Genomic DNA, 13767 nt, shown 5'->3' on the forward strand with positions numbered 1-13767 from the left:
ACAAAATTTTATAATAAGAAATTAATCTTTGCTATAATTTGTTATTTTGATTAAATAAATTTGTCACAATTTTTCTTTTTGATAAAATATTGGGACGAAATAAATTTGACATAACTTTTTACTATGATAAAAGTAATGTGTAATTGTGACTAAATCATTTTGTTACAATTTGTTATTGTGAAAGAATATTACTTGTCACAATTTTTTATAATGAGAAATTAATATTTGTTATAAATTATTATTTTGATTAAATAAATTTGTTACAATTTTTTTTCGATAAATATTGTGACAATTTTTTTTTATAAAAACCAAATATAGTCATTCAACATCGCCAAAAACAAATGGCTGTGCGGACTGGGGCTAATGAAATGTATCCCTACCTCATTCGTGATCGATTTCTGTGGATGCCTTCACCTGATCAGCTGGTAATGGAGGCTGGTACCTGAATGAGGAAGTTATTCATAAATCATGTCAAATAAAACATCAAACCAGCATCATTAGAAGCATAAACCTTCCATATGCATATATTCTCTAGTTTCCAACATTCATAAAAATGTAATTAAAAAACAAGCATGACTAACAAAAAGAACATAATTGACATTCACTTCTTTTTTAAAGAGAAACAAGTACAGGAACTTACCCGACAGAGGATGTATTCAATTCTTTTTTCGAAAGGGTTATAGTGATCATTGACACGTGCTTGGTGGTCTCCAAACTGTGGTAAATAAACAAAGGTTACTAAAATTCTCTAACGAAGCATATTAACGACATTAAAAGAACAGCAAGAAACCAAATGGTTCTTACGGAAGGAGTCCTTCCTCCAGAGGCTCCCACATATCTGTTATATCCATGGATCCAATAGATGTAATCTGATGTAGACCAACAATTCTTCTCTACATTAAAAGTAAATGGAGCAAAATGTCAGCCACCTTAAAAATAAAGAACCAATGAATAAAACCATTCACATAGATAAAAGTTAAAACATGACCATAATTAACTCCACGATAGTCACAGTCTTGTTAATGGCTCTTTCCATTGCTTTCAAAACTATTTGATTTGATCCCTTTTCCTATCAGAAGGGTTACAAAATAAATAACACATTTCTCAAAATAATCAAAGCCCCAAATCTAATAAAGGTCTAAATATGCAGCAATCAAACCCGAAGAAGAAGAAAATTAAACCTGGAGCAGAGTCATGGCATAAGTGATGTAACTGCGCATCCTGACTTGACTGGTAATCCGAATCTCAATCTCGTCAATGGGTGTCTATGATTTCGGCTTCTCCACTCGCTGATAACGATCCATCTTTAAACCGCCAAAAGAAGAAGATAAAATCAATATTTCAAAAGCAGCCCAGAAACATATATGGAAATTTCAGATTAGATGAATGAAGAAACAGAAGTGAAAGCGAAAAGGAATCATGGAGATTAGATATGGAAAATTACCTGAAAAAGTTTTTTTTGTTAAGGGGAGTAGTGGGTGTAAATATAGTGGGGAATAAGCTACACCAAGAGAAAGCCCTCTTCTACGGCTTGTTTTTCTTTTCTTTTACGCCCTAAAGTCGTTCTCTCCAAGATGTTTCTCGTTACTTTATATCTTCTAAAACGGCCTTAACCGACTACATCGTCTATCCGATTCACCCGATTCCATTATATTCCCTTAATCCGTCACACTTTTAATGAGACTACACCGTTGGTTAAGTGATTAATGTGACCGAATAAAAGACAAGATTATAATTGTGCATATATATATATATATATATATATATAGGGATGGGCATAGGACCGAACTCGACGGGTTATGACTCGATCTGACTCAATCGAATCAGTTTTTTTAAAAATAATTCGGGTTCAAATCGTGTTTTTAAGTTATATATCGGGTTGAGTTCGAGTTGGATATCAGATGGAGGATTCTTTGTTCTCAAGTTGAGTTGGATGGACCAAAAATCCGACCTATACCCATCCCTATATATATATATATATATAAAAGATTAACTTATTAAGTGGTTTTAGCAGTCAAATAAAGTATTATTTTTTGTCATGATAAAGTATTATTTTTTGTCATGAGGAGATGACAATTTTTATATAATATAATATATAATTAAAACTCGTTATAAGGACATGATAAGTTTTATTTAGTTTTGTTCCAATTCATATAACAAATTTTATTTTTTAATATATTTTATGATACTCTTTAATAAAGATAACGAATTTCACATATACCATAACAATGACCTAAATCCCAAAATAATTTTTATATTCTTTTTTAAAAAATCTGCCCACAATAATTCCAAATTTTGTTGGATGAACGGGTACTACATGTTAAGCATAACTGTTCGACCTAGGCTTGGCATAGGAGATCCGATCCAATTTAGAAAACCAAGGAGGGAGTAAGCTCAACCCAAGCCCGAATTAATCCAGTCTTCAACCCACCGCAAATGAACCTGGCATTTGAGCGTAATTTTTTGGGCTTTTCCATTTAATGGTTAAAATACATATTTGATCCTTCCATTCTTACATGTAGTTTATTTTTTTTTCATATTTAACTTATATCTTTTTACAATTTAGACCTCATTATATTTATTATTTGTTGTTATTAATTATTTTTAATATTACTATTTTTTATATTATAAAATATTGCATTCATTTAATGAATCATCAATTAAATTCATATTCATATTTATAACTCCTTTTTGAAAATTAAATAACATGTAGTTTCTTAAAGGCTTAATGCAAAAATAAGTGCTTAAATTATACCCTAAATTAACTTTAGGTGTCTAAAAATTTTTCGTTGAAAATAGGTGCTTAAAGTTTTATTCATTTCACTTTTAGGTGTCTAACATTTTCTAAGTTACATTCTTAGGTGACTACGTAGTAACGACCATTAAAAAAAACATTAAGTGACACGTATCTTGTTTATATTTTGGCTTAATGCAAAAATAAGTGATCAAACTGTACCCTAAATTAACTTTAGGAGCCTACAGATTTACATAATTATTCAAATTCTTTACTTGATTAAATTATTTACATAATTATAATTAAGAAAAAAAGTTTCAAACTAGCTTCATAAAAAATAAATGAAAACATTTTGATAATAAACTAAAATCATTAATTAATTAAAAAAATAAATTTTTTGTTGTAATAATTTTTCTATAACGATAATTATAAAACTTTTACTATATATCATTTTGGCACAAAAAAATACGGAGAAATGTTTATGATAGTATAATTTTACATAATGATTAAAATATATAACTACAAAAATAATTGATTACAAAAAACTTGAATTTTATTGTCTGATGTGATAATTTTTTATAACAATAACTATAAATTATAATTACAAAAATTATGAATATAACTTTTTGAAACAAAAAAAGTGGAGAAAAATATTTATCACAATATATGTTGTCACTATAATTAAAATTTACAAGTACAGGTAGAATTTGTCACAAAAATGTGAATACCATTATTTTTTGTGACAATATTTTTGTAATAATTATAAACACTTACAGTTACAAAAATTGTTACTATATGATTTTTTTGGTGCAAATAAATATGGAGGAAAATCTTTATGATAATATATTTTGTTACTATATAATATTTTTGACAGTAAAAGATAGGGATAAATGGTTTTGATAGTATAATTTTTCATAATGATTAAAATATAAGTAAAAAAATAATTGATTACAAAAAACCTGAATTTTATTATTTGATGTGATAATTTTTTCTATAACAATAACTATAAATTATAATTATAAAAAATTTCAATATAACTTTTGAAACAAAAAAATAGAGAAAAATAATTATGAAAATATATGTTATCACTATAGTTAAAATTTATAACTACAAATATAATTTGTCACAAAAACGTGAATATCATTATTTTTTGTGACAATGTTTTCTATAATAATTATTAACACTTATAGTTACAAAATTTGTCACTATATGATTTTTTTAACGCAAAACAATATGGAGGGAAATCTTTGTGACAATATTTTTGTCACTATAATTAAAACATAACGACAAACACTGTTTTTTACTAAAAACTTGAATCTCATTATTGTTCTGACAACTTTTTTTGTAACAATAATTATAGCTTATAGTTACAAATCATGTTACTATATGATTTTTTTTTACCAAAAATTGGAGATAATCATTTGTGACTATACATTTGTCACTATAATTAAAATATATAATCACAAACAAAATTTGTCACAAAAAATCTAAATCTCATTATTTGTTGTGAATTTTTTTCCTGTCATAGTTACTAAAACTTTTAGTTACAAAAATTTGTCACTATATGCCTTTAATTTGGCGCCAAAAAATTGGAGGGAAACATTTGTGAAAAAATTCGTTATAAAATTTATTTTGTCACCATATGTTGCACATGTTTGCTAATTGTGATAAATTATTATGACGATTTTAGCTTTTGTCATAATTGTATATCTTTTTTTTAATTTAATACGAAAATATTTATTTGTCACCAAAAAGCTATTAATAGTGACAAAATTAATTTGACAAAATTAAATTTGTCACAATCATAGAAATTTATTGTAGAAAGAAGAATCTGCTCCGCTACTTTTTAGGGGAGATCAAACTCGAGAAACTTTGATCCACTTCACTGCTCTTTAGGGACGATGGAATCAGAATCGATTTGTTTTGCTGCTATTTAGGAAGACCAAATCTGAAAGAAGAAGAATCTCCTCTGCTACTCTTTAAGGGAGATCAGACTCGAGAAATTTGATCCACTTCAATGCTCTTTAGGGAAGATTGAATCAGAATCGATTTGTTCGCTGCTCTTCGGGAAGACCAAATCTGAAGAAGAAGAATTTGCTCCGCTACTCTTTAAGGAGATCAGACTCGAGAAAATTTTGATCCACTTCACTTCTCTTCAGGGAAGATTGAATCAGAATTGATTTGTTTCATTGCTCTTCAGGAAAACCAAATATGAAAGAAGAAGAATCTACTTCGCTACTCTTTAGGGGAGATCAGACTCGAGAAAAATTTCAATCAACTTCACTGTTCTTCAGGGAAGATTGAATCAAAATTGATTTGCTTTGCTGCTCCTCAGGAAGACCAAATATGAAAGAAAAAGAATCTGCTCCACTACTAATTGGGGGAGATCAAACTCGTGAAAATTTTGATTTACTTCACTTCTCTTCAAGGAAGATTGAATCAGAATTGATTTGCTTCACTACTTTTCAGGAAGACCAAATCTGAAATAATGACTCATCTTCGCGAGAAAGTCAAGAAGGACAACACTAAAATATTGACTCCACTTCGCGAGAAAGTCAATGAAGACAACAATAAAAGACTGACTCCACTTCGCGAGAAAGTTAAAGAAGGCAACACTAGAATATTGACTCATATTCACGAGAAAGTCAAAAAGGAAAACAATAAAATATTAAGAGATTGATTTCTCTTCACGAGAAAGTCCAAAATGGTAATACAAAAAGATTGACTCATCTTTGCGAGAAAGTCAAGGAAGAAACACTAAAGATTGACTTCTCTTCACGAGAAAGTCAAGAATAACACAGATTGACTTCTCTTCACGAGTAAGTCAAGAAAACAAAGATTGACTTCTTTTCACGAGGGAGTCAAGAATAACAAAGATCGACTTCTCTTCACGAGGAAGTCAAGAATAACAAAGATCAACTTTTCTTCATGAGGAAGTCAAGAATAACATTGAAAGATTGACTCCTCTTTGCAAGTGAGTTAGGAATAACAAATATTGACTTCTCTTCACGAGGAAGTCAAGAGTTAACAAAGATTGACTTCTCTTCAAGAGAAAGTCAAGAATAAAAAAGATTGATTTCTCTTCACGATGAAGTCAAAATAACAAAGATCGAATTCTCTTCACGAGGAAGTCAAGAATAACATTGAAAGATTGACTCCTCTTCGCGAGGGAGTCAGGAATAACAAAGATTGACTTCTCTTCATGAGAAAGTCAAGAATAACAAAGATTGACTTCTCTTCACGAGGAAGTCAAGAACAACATTGAAAGATTGACTTTTTTTCACGAGGAAGTCAAAAATAACAAAGATTGACTTCTCTTCACGTTGAAGTCAAGAGTAGCAAAAATTGACTTCTCTTCACGAGGAAGTCAAGTTGAAGCTTCAAGGGGAAATGACTTTTAGTACGACAAGATTGAGTTTTCTATGATACATGTTCTAAGAAGGCCACGAATGAAATTTCTAGTGAAACCATCTTAAGAGAGACAAAATTTCTCAAAACAGATTTTACAGTCATTATCATCTTGATTCGTGGTGGGGATGGGTGCAAGAGCGATCTTCATTCTCTTTTTGATTAAGTTGTCTTCACTTTTTGTTTGCACCAGCATGCACTATTGCAATTCTTGAGTTGCGTCAATTTCTTCTTACCCCTAACAAATTTTCCCCTGATAAGATGTGCTTTCTCCGTCTGATCTTGTGTAGAAATCCGATAGAGCTTTTATCTTTGAAAAGAGGATCCATTATTTCAAGCTTTGAAGACTGTGTATATGTTGTTGCTATATAGCAGGAAATCAAAGGTTATCGCCTGGAGCTGACCATCACATCAATTGATGGAATATCAGTCTGCCTAGGAGAGCCATGAGACATCCATGCCAAGGATAATGGTTGGAACCATAGAAACAACTGAAATTAAAGGTGTTTGCTCAATTGCTAACCTCGAACTTAGTCCTCTAAGTTTTACATTGATTATTACAGGAGAATTCATTGTTTTACCATTTTCATTCTTCACACCTTTATATTTCATTGAAAATAAATGTTTGTTCAATTCAATGATCTTGTATTCGTGGATGATATGGGCCTTAAAAAATGCCCCAACATTTATCATTTCTTTCCTCTAGCACTGATTCTAAGCATGAACTCTGTTTCTGAGAGACATGTATCAAATAAAAAAAATATCAATTAAAACAAGAATTTTGAAAAAATTCTTTTTATTTCCAAAAAAATTGAAAATATCAATTAAAGAATTTTGAAAATGTTTAATAAAATTTTTGAATAATAGTGCCCCTTTCTAGGTTTCACAATTGAGACAAATCATAAAACAAGAGTTTAATGAATATCAAACAAGTCAACTACTCTTTTAATCTTTCAAAAAATCATATCCCATTGGCAAGTGTCAAAATTACTGAAAAATTTAAGGTGTAGGTTGATTCTGAAAAGGTAAGGTCTCTCAGGTGGCCTTTTTATTATATCATATCTGTCTCTTTGGGCATCCACTGACTTGAAGAAGTGGTTGTTATGCACATCTTCTAGAGATACTTATTGGTTCCAAACTCTCATGAACACCTTTGGGATGTGTGGTACTTCATCAAGAGCTTTGTATGACCGTCTCTTATGTCGTTGTTGCACAATTTAATATTCAAGCTGCCCTTTCAGGTTTTCATTCGAATCCTCCTTTAGTTTCAAGACGTTATTCAAAATTTTATGTCTTGAACCCCCTTTATTATTTTTCATACCATGCATTAAAGATTTTATAAAACAAATTTTGCAAATAAAAATTAATCCTGAGAAGCGGAATGAAATCTGAAGATAGTCTCTTTCACTTAGAAATCCATGTATGATTAGAATGGACTTTTCAGGCATAACATATGCCAGGGCTCACGGTTATGAAAGAAAGAGATAAATAGGCCCAAACAAGTGTTTAAGGGTAATTAAACCAATGATCAATTCGTTCTGATGCCTTCAATCTTGCCTTGCTTGACTTGGATCTGCTTGCTACTTGTCCTTTATTTTCTTTTGCTTTTTCTGGATCCCTCTAGACCGCCCATTTTTTGGGTTTTCACCCTAGAGTTTATCTCCATTTTCTTATTTCTTCAGCATCTCTCACTCTTCTGGTTGAACTGAATATTTGAAACGATTGCACTTGATCAACCTTGTTACTTGAGGCTCAATGAGTCACTCATCTTGAAATACTTGATTTATTTCTTTCTCCTTTTCCTTTTTCCTCTTTTTTTCCTTTTTTTTCTATCTTTTATCTCTCTCTGAATTTATTGGATGAGTATAGGACTCAAATTGCTTTGAGCACATTCTTGTCCTCTTTATTTCTTGCATTTGGAACTTTTCATTGTTCTCTACTGGATTTGATCATAGCACTTGCATTTGATGTCTTGCGGTTCCTTGTTATTCCTCTTTATTCACAGAGTTTTTTCCCTGTAATAAAACTGGATTGACGATTTGTACCCCTACGAGCAGATATCCTTCACCTTGCCCCTAATGTAGGGTGATCCTTGGTCAGGGTGAATTAGAAGAAAATAATTCAGGCTCAAATGGGGACAACAAGGGATATATTTTCTCTTTTTGTGAAGGGATAAATGAAATAAGGCCGTTCATCATTTCATACACAGAAGTCCTTGTAAAAAGAGGTATCCCAGGGGGATGAATATTCATGATTAACTTTTATTTAAATGAAAACAATGTAATTAATGCATGATAGAATTATTTAAATCATTCCCTTTATTTTTTTCTTCTTCTGCTTCGAGTATGCCCCAATATCTCGAGCTTCTCTTCAACAAGTTGACCATGATGCCCCATCTCATCTCTTCTTAAAGAAAGACTTACAGACAAATGAAAGTTTTGCACTTGAGGCCTTCCGATTTTACTAGTATAAAGAAAAATGATAGTTTTGTATCTGAAAAGACAAATGTGTGACTTTGAAGTTGTGTATATGGTGGAAGATAATATTATAAAAAGATCGGCTCTTCCCGGGAAGGTAAAAGTATGGATTTGGTGTCTCGAAAAAGGAAAAGGTATGACTTTGGAGTCTCAAATAAATGTAGTGTCATAATTTGGTTTTGATAATGACCAAGAATTATTTAAGGTAAAAAATACTGAGTAATTGTATTTTGGCTTTGGATGGGATATGAAAGGTCTAATTTTACCACTTGCCAAAGATCTATAATTCTTGAAAAATTAAAAGAATCTTTAATTAATTTGATACTCAAAGAAGTAACAGATTAAAAATTTTCTTAATTGCTCACAGCCTTAAAAGTAGCATAAGTTCAATCATCAAACATTTTTACAAAATATTTAGTAAATAAAGAAAGGAAGAACAAAAACAAACTCAAACAAGACCCTGTAAGTGAAATAGAGCTTCATGATGAATGAAATGATCTTTTCCTAATTAGGATGCCCATTACTCATCAGAAATGTGGGTGCTTGGCTGGATATTCAGGGTTATTAAAATCTAATGCCCCACTTGCTCATAAAAAAACCATGCTCCCGAATCGATCAGATTCTGTAACTTGCACATCGGTACCCACAGTTCTTAGCGGCTTCCCCAAGCTTCATATCCCTGGCCCTCCAATATTCTCTAGGTACGAATGTAGTGGCCTCAATTGACCTTTAATATTTCTTGAAAAAGATTCTGCGCGAGGTACTACCAAGATCTGTGATTAATGCATGTTAAGATGCAATGTATATTATGCAATGTATGACATATACATGTGAATGTAAATATGCAAAAATGCACATAAAAATGCAAAAATATAGAAATGGAAATGCAAAAGGTATGATGCAAATGCAAAGGTGTCATTCCAGAGTGACCATCTTAAAATAATTTTCATTGAACACAAGGGTTTTGATATGTCAAACAAACTTTACATACAAGGAATAACCTTAACTCCTAACTTTTCTATTTCTCTCAGAAGCCAAGTTAACTTCCTCTCATGCTCGGGTGATGGGTTGTCAATTTGCTTCAATTTTCTTGTGAATCCAGCTAAATTAATCAACTTGCGAGCCATATTGCTTGTTTAGATCATGGCTTCTTTCATGCCGTCATCTTTTTCTATCTTTTGTGTCAATTCTCGGAGCTGTAGATAATGTTGTTTATTTTTCCTCGTAAGAAATTTTTCGTTGTTATGAACTCCTTGGGCAATATTTTTAAAATTCTCTACAATCCTCATAAATCTCTTGTTCCTTGATCTAGTGGCTTATAGCTCAGCATCAATCTCATGCTTGTGGCACTGATATGAAACTTCCATGTTGGCTATGGACATATCCAACATCTGATTCTTGACTTAGCATCTTTCCAAATCATCTATGGTTGTATTGCGTCTTTTTATGCAACCTGTAAACCATGAAAGGACTTCTTGGCTCAACCTTAATTCATCTTGCTATTTTTTCTCCTTTGTTCAACATCGTTTTTCAGTTCAGTAACCCCCGTTGTTTACTCCTCAAGGGACATACTTGAGCTTCATACCTTTGCAAATCTTCTTCCTCCTAGATGCCCCCAGATATCCTTACCTTTGATTTTGGCTCTAACCTAACAGGACAATAAATTACCAAACTAGGTTGACATTCCATTTCAAACTCCATGATCTAAAAAGTGCTGGACTAGGTGCTTGAAGGTAGTACAATTCTCAATGGCATGTCCTGGAGCTCCTCTCGACTTGGATTGAACTGAAGTCTTCAAGTTTATTTCTCCTGACGTTGGGAAAAAACTCTCAAATGACCACGAGTTTTGATTGTGGGGCTTTTTTTTATCTTTCTGAACTTCTACAGTTGTCACCATTTCCTTGGGGTCTCTAGACAACTTGTTGATACGAATGGTGACTGTACGTGACTTCTCAGATTGGCTAGGATTAACTTTCTCCTAAAGTAGTCCATTGTGTATTTGACGTCGCATGATCCTTTTCATCATGCTCTTTTATTTCTCTTGTAGAAGTCTCTTTTCCCTTAGCCAGAGCAACTAATCTATCCATCATCTTGGACATTTTCTCTCTTATCTCTTTTTGCTTTTCACCGGACACACGATCCTTAGAGGCATAGCTATCCACTATTCTCGGAGTTTCCTCAGGATGCCATTCCCTAGCAGTGTTATAGTTTAATTGACCATAAAACCCTTTGTCAATGATAAAAACCTTTTACTCTGATGACCACTCACAAATCAACACCTTTTGATTATGTCATGATCATGCGATACAAGCAAAAAGAAAAACAATCATAAAAAGTTAGTACAAATGATATAACAAGATTATTATAGAAGCAAATAGAAAAATTAATAAGCTAATGCAAAACGATAATGCAAATGCAGATGCAAATACACAATGTGTTAATTCCCAAAAGCGACCACCATAGAATAACCTTCATCAGACTGTAAGTGTTCCTTACACTAGACAGACAAGCTTCATTTTCTTCATTTACTCGATATAGGCCTTTCTCACGATTTTTTGTTTGTCTTTATAGTTGTTGGACTTCTCAAAATATTGATCCGCCTTTCTTCATTTTACTTCACTTACCGTGATTTTTGGATCTCTAGTCCTCCATTTTCGTGGGATTCTCCAAGAGGAAAATGACCTTGATATCTCATGAAGGATCTTTTTACTCTTGACTCAACTATCGTCTGACTATTTTATATCATCCCTATCTTCGTTCGTTTAATAGGAGTCTTCGATCAACTTTGAGCTCTTCCCCTGTCGATCAATTTTATTTGTATGTCGTTGCCCTTACGGATTTGACTACCTAGTTATGGAACTCTTATGTCGATATGAAAGCCTTTTGATTAGATCAATCACTTGTGAATTAACACCTTGTTTGGTTATGATGTGAAAATGCAAATGCAAACATAAGACAGATAAAAATAAGATAAAACAAAAGAAATTGTTAGTGTCATTCAACCAAAAAAGCATAAAAAATATTTACGAAAAGAAAATATCCTACCCAACATGGTATCTACCCTGACATGCTTTTATAACAGTTATACCCAGACATGTTTTCTACCCCCACACATATAAATCATAACCTCATGCCATCTAGTTCGTATGCTTGTTTGAAAAAAATAAACCTAACCACATACTCTTCTAATTCTCATGCTTTTGCAAAAATAAATAAATAAATTCGAGGAAAAGTTTAGACTTTATTTTTTGACTTTTGAAGAACCACATAAGAATTTCGATACAAAACAGACAGAGTTTTGGTACTACTAAAAGGGTCATCAAATTGTCCTTTGCTAGTGCCCCTTGGGCCTATCAGACCCTCGATCCTCACCCATTACAAGCTTAAACGGGTCGAGTTCAATTTGAGAGGATTCATTTCCCTATGTATATGCAAGGAAACTTAATGTTTCACTCGTAACACAAGGTATATGTACCCCAGAGGTTACTTGCTAAAGGCCACGCGGAGAAAAATAATTTTTCTCACGTAAGCGTAGCGTTCACCCCTATCTAACGGCTAACGGGACAGAGCACAGTTAGAAGTCTCTAAATACTTGAATTGTTATAGAGCGAGTGGGGGAAACTCATAATCCTTTGCCTCGATACAAAAAAGTAACAGACTTAAACAAAAGGTCAGAAATCTGAAACATGTAAATCACACGTTAGTACAACTAATAAATAAAAAATGTATGATGCGATACGATGTAAACAAAACAAGGATCAAAATTTTAAACATCATTCAAATTTGCCATTTTTAACTAAAAAGATGACGTATAATCGATTACGGCCATACTCTCTAATGTCCCCAGTGGAATCGCCAGCTGTTGGAACAATCCTTAAGCTTTTAGGGCTATGGCGGGGATCGATCCAACTTAATATAGGAAAATGTTGGGTTTTAAAATAAATACATAAATAAATAAATTTAGAGTCTCCATTGACCTTTGGGTTAGGTAGGTCGATACATAAAAATATCTTTAAATAATTTTAAGAAAAATAATTTTAAAAGATAAAAGTGATATGCGTTTAACCATAAATTTGTTTTGGAAAAGGGTTAGGAGTCGATTACGCATGGGAATGATTAGCACCCCCACAACGCCCAAAATCGGTACCTAAGTGATTAAACGTCTCTAAATATTAAAATTGGCAAATTTGAATACCTTTAAATTATGATCCCTATCTAGAAAAGAAAATATAAAGGTTGTTATTTTGCTCGAACAATTTCAGAAATACCTTCCTTGTAAGTTAATGGGGCATTTCCATGGATTCCCCATACAAATAATATTACCCAAATACATATATTAATTATATTAAAAAATTCATTCGAATATAAAAGACATTATTTTATTCGAACAATTCTTAGAAACACACTCCTTGTCAGTCAAGGCGTGTTTTGCATAAATTCCTTGAGTAAAATAACATTTGAAAATATTACAATTAGCGAGAATTAACAAATATGTAAATGATGGATCAAAATAATAAAGATAGAGACTTTAAGAATTAAGATATACAACCAACAAAAATAAAAACCATTGCAAATATTTTCATATTAGGTACTAAAATCAAATAAACCATCTGCAATCATTGGGACCAAAATGGAAATTATTGAAATAAGATACTCAAATTAAATAATCATAATAACTAGTGAAATGGGACTAAAATGAAATAAAAATAAAAACAATAGCCAAATCATAATCCATCAGAGACTATAATGCATAAATTGAAGATATCATATCCAAATTATAATAGAATAATAAAAAGAATCCATACAGTGGCCAAATGAAAATAAAAAAAAGTGACTAATTTCAATTAAACTAAAATAATAAAATTAAATTAAAATAATAAAAAATTATTGCACAAAATTAAAAGAAATGGACTAAACAAAGGACTAATGACGAAATGGAAACCTCGCATAAAGTAGGGCCTTGGAAGATAATAAACCAAAAGGTTAGTGCTGAAAAAATAAAAGAAAAAAAATACTAAATTAGTCCCTAAGTATTTAAAAAAATTAAACTGTCACTACACATGACCAAAATGCAAAATACGCCTAAACATACAGGGATTAAACATAAATTAAACCAAAATATAACATGCATCAGAAATGGTAAATTAC

The 13767-nt window shown here is 31.7% G+C and overlaps 1 long non-coding RNA gene across 1 annotated transcript; it reads right to left on the reverse strand.

Moving 5' to 3' along the window:
• Window positions 1-368: 368 nt before the first annotated feature.
• Window positions 369-929, reverse strand: LOC120149363. Its single transcript, XR_005518469.1, has 3 exons — window positions 805-929; window positions 641-715; window positions 369-442 (listed from the first exon to the last, which is right to left on the reverse strand). It is a non-coding gene; the product is annotated as an uncharacterized LOC120149363 (long non-coding RNA).
• Between the last annotated feature and the right edge of the window lie 12838 nt (window positions 930-13767).

This window comes from Hibiscus syriacus, unplaced genomic scaffold (genome assembly GCF_006381635.1).
Source record: "Hibiscus syriacus cultivar Baekdansim isolate YM2019G1 unplaced genomic scaffold, ASM638163v2 tig00111002_pilon, whole genome shotgun sequence".
In the NCBI taxonomy this organism is placed as follows: Eukaryota; Viridiplantae; Streptophyta; class Magnoliopsida; order Malvales; family Malvaceae; genus Hibiscus; species Hibiscus syriacus.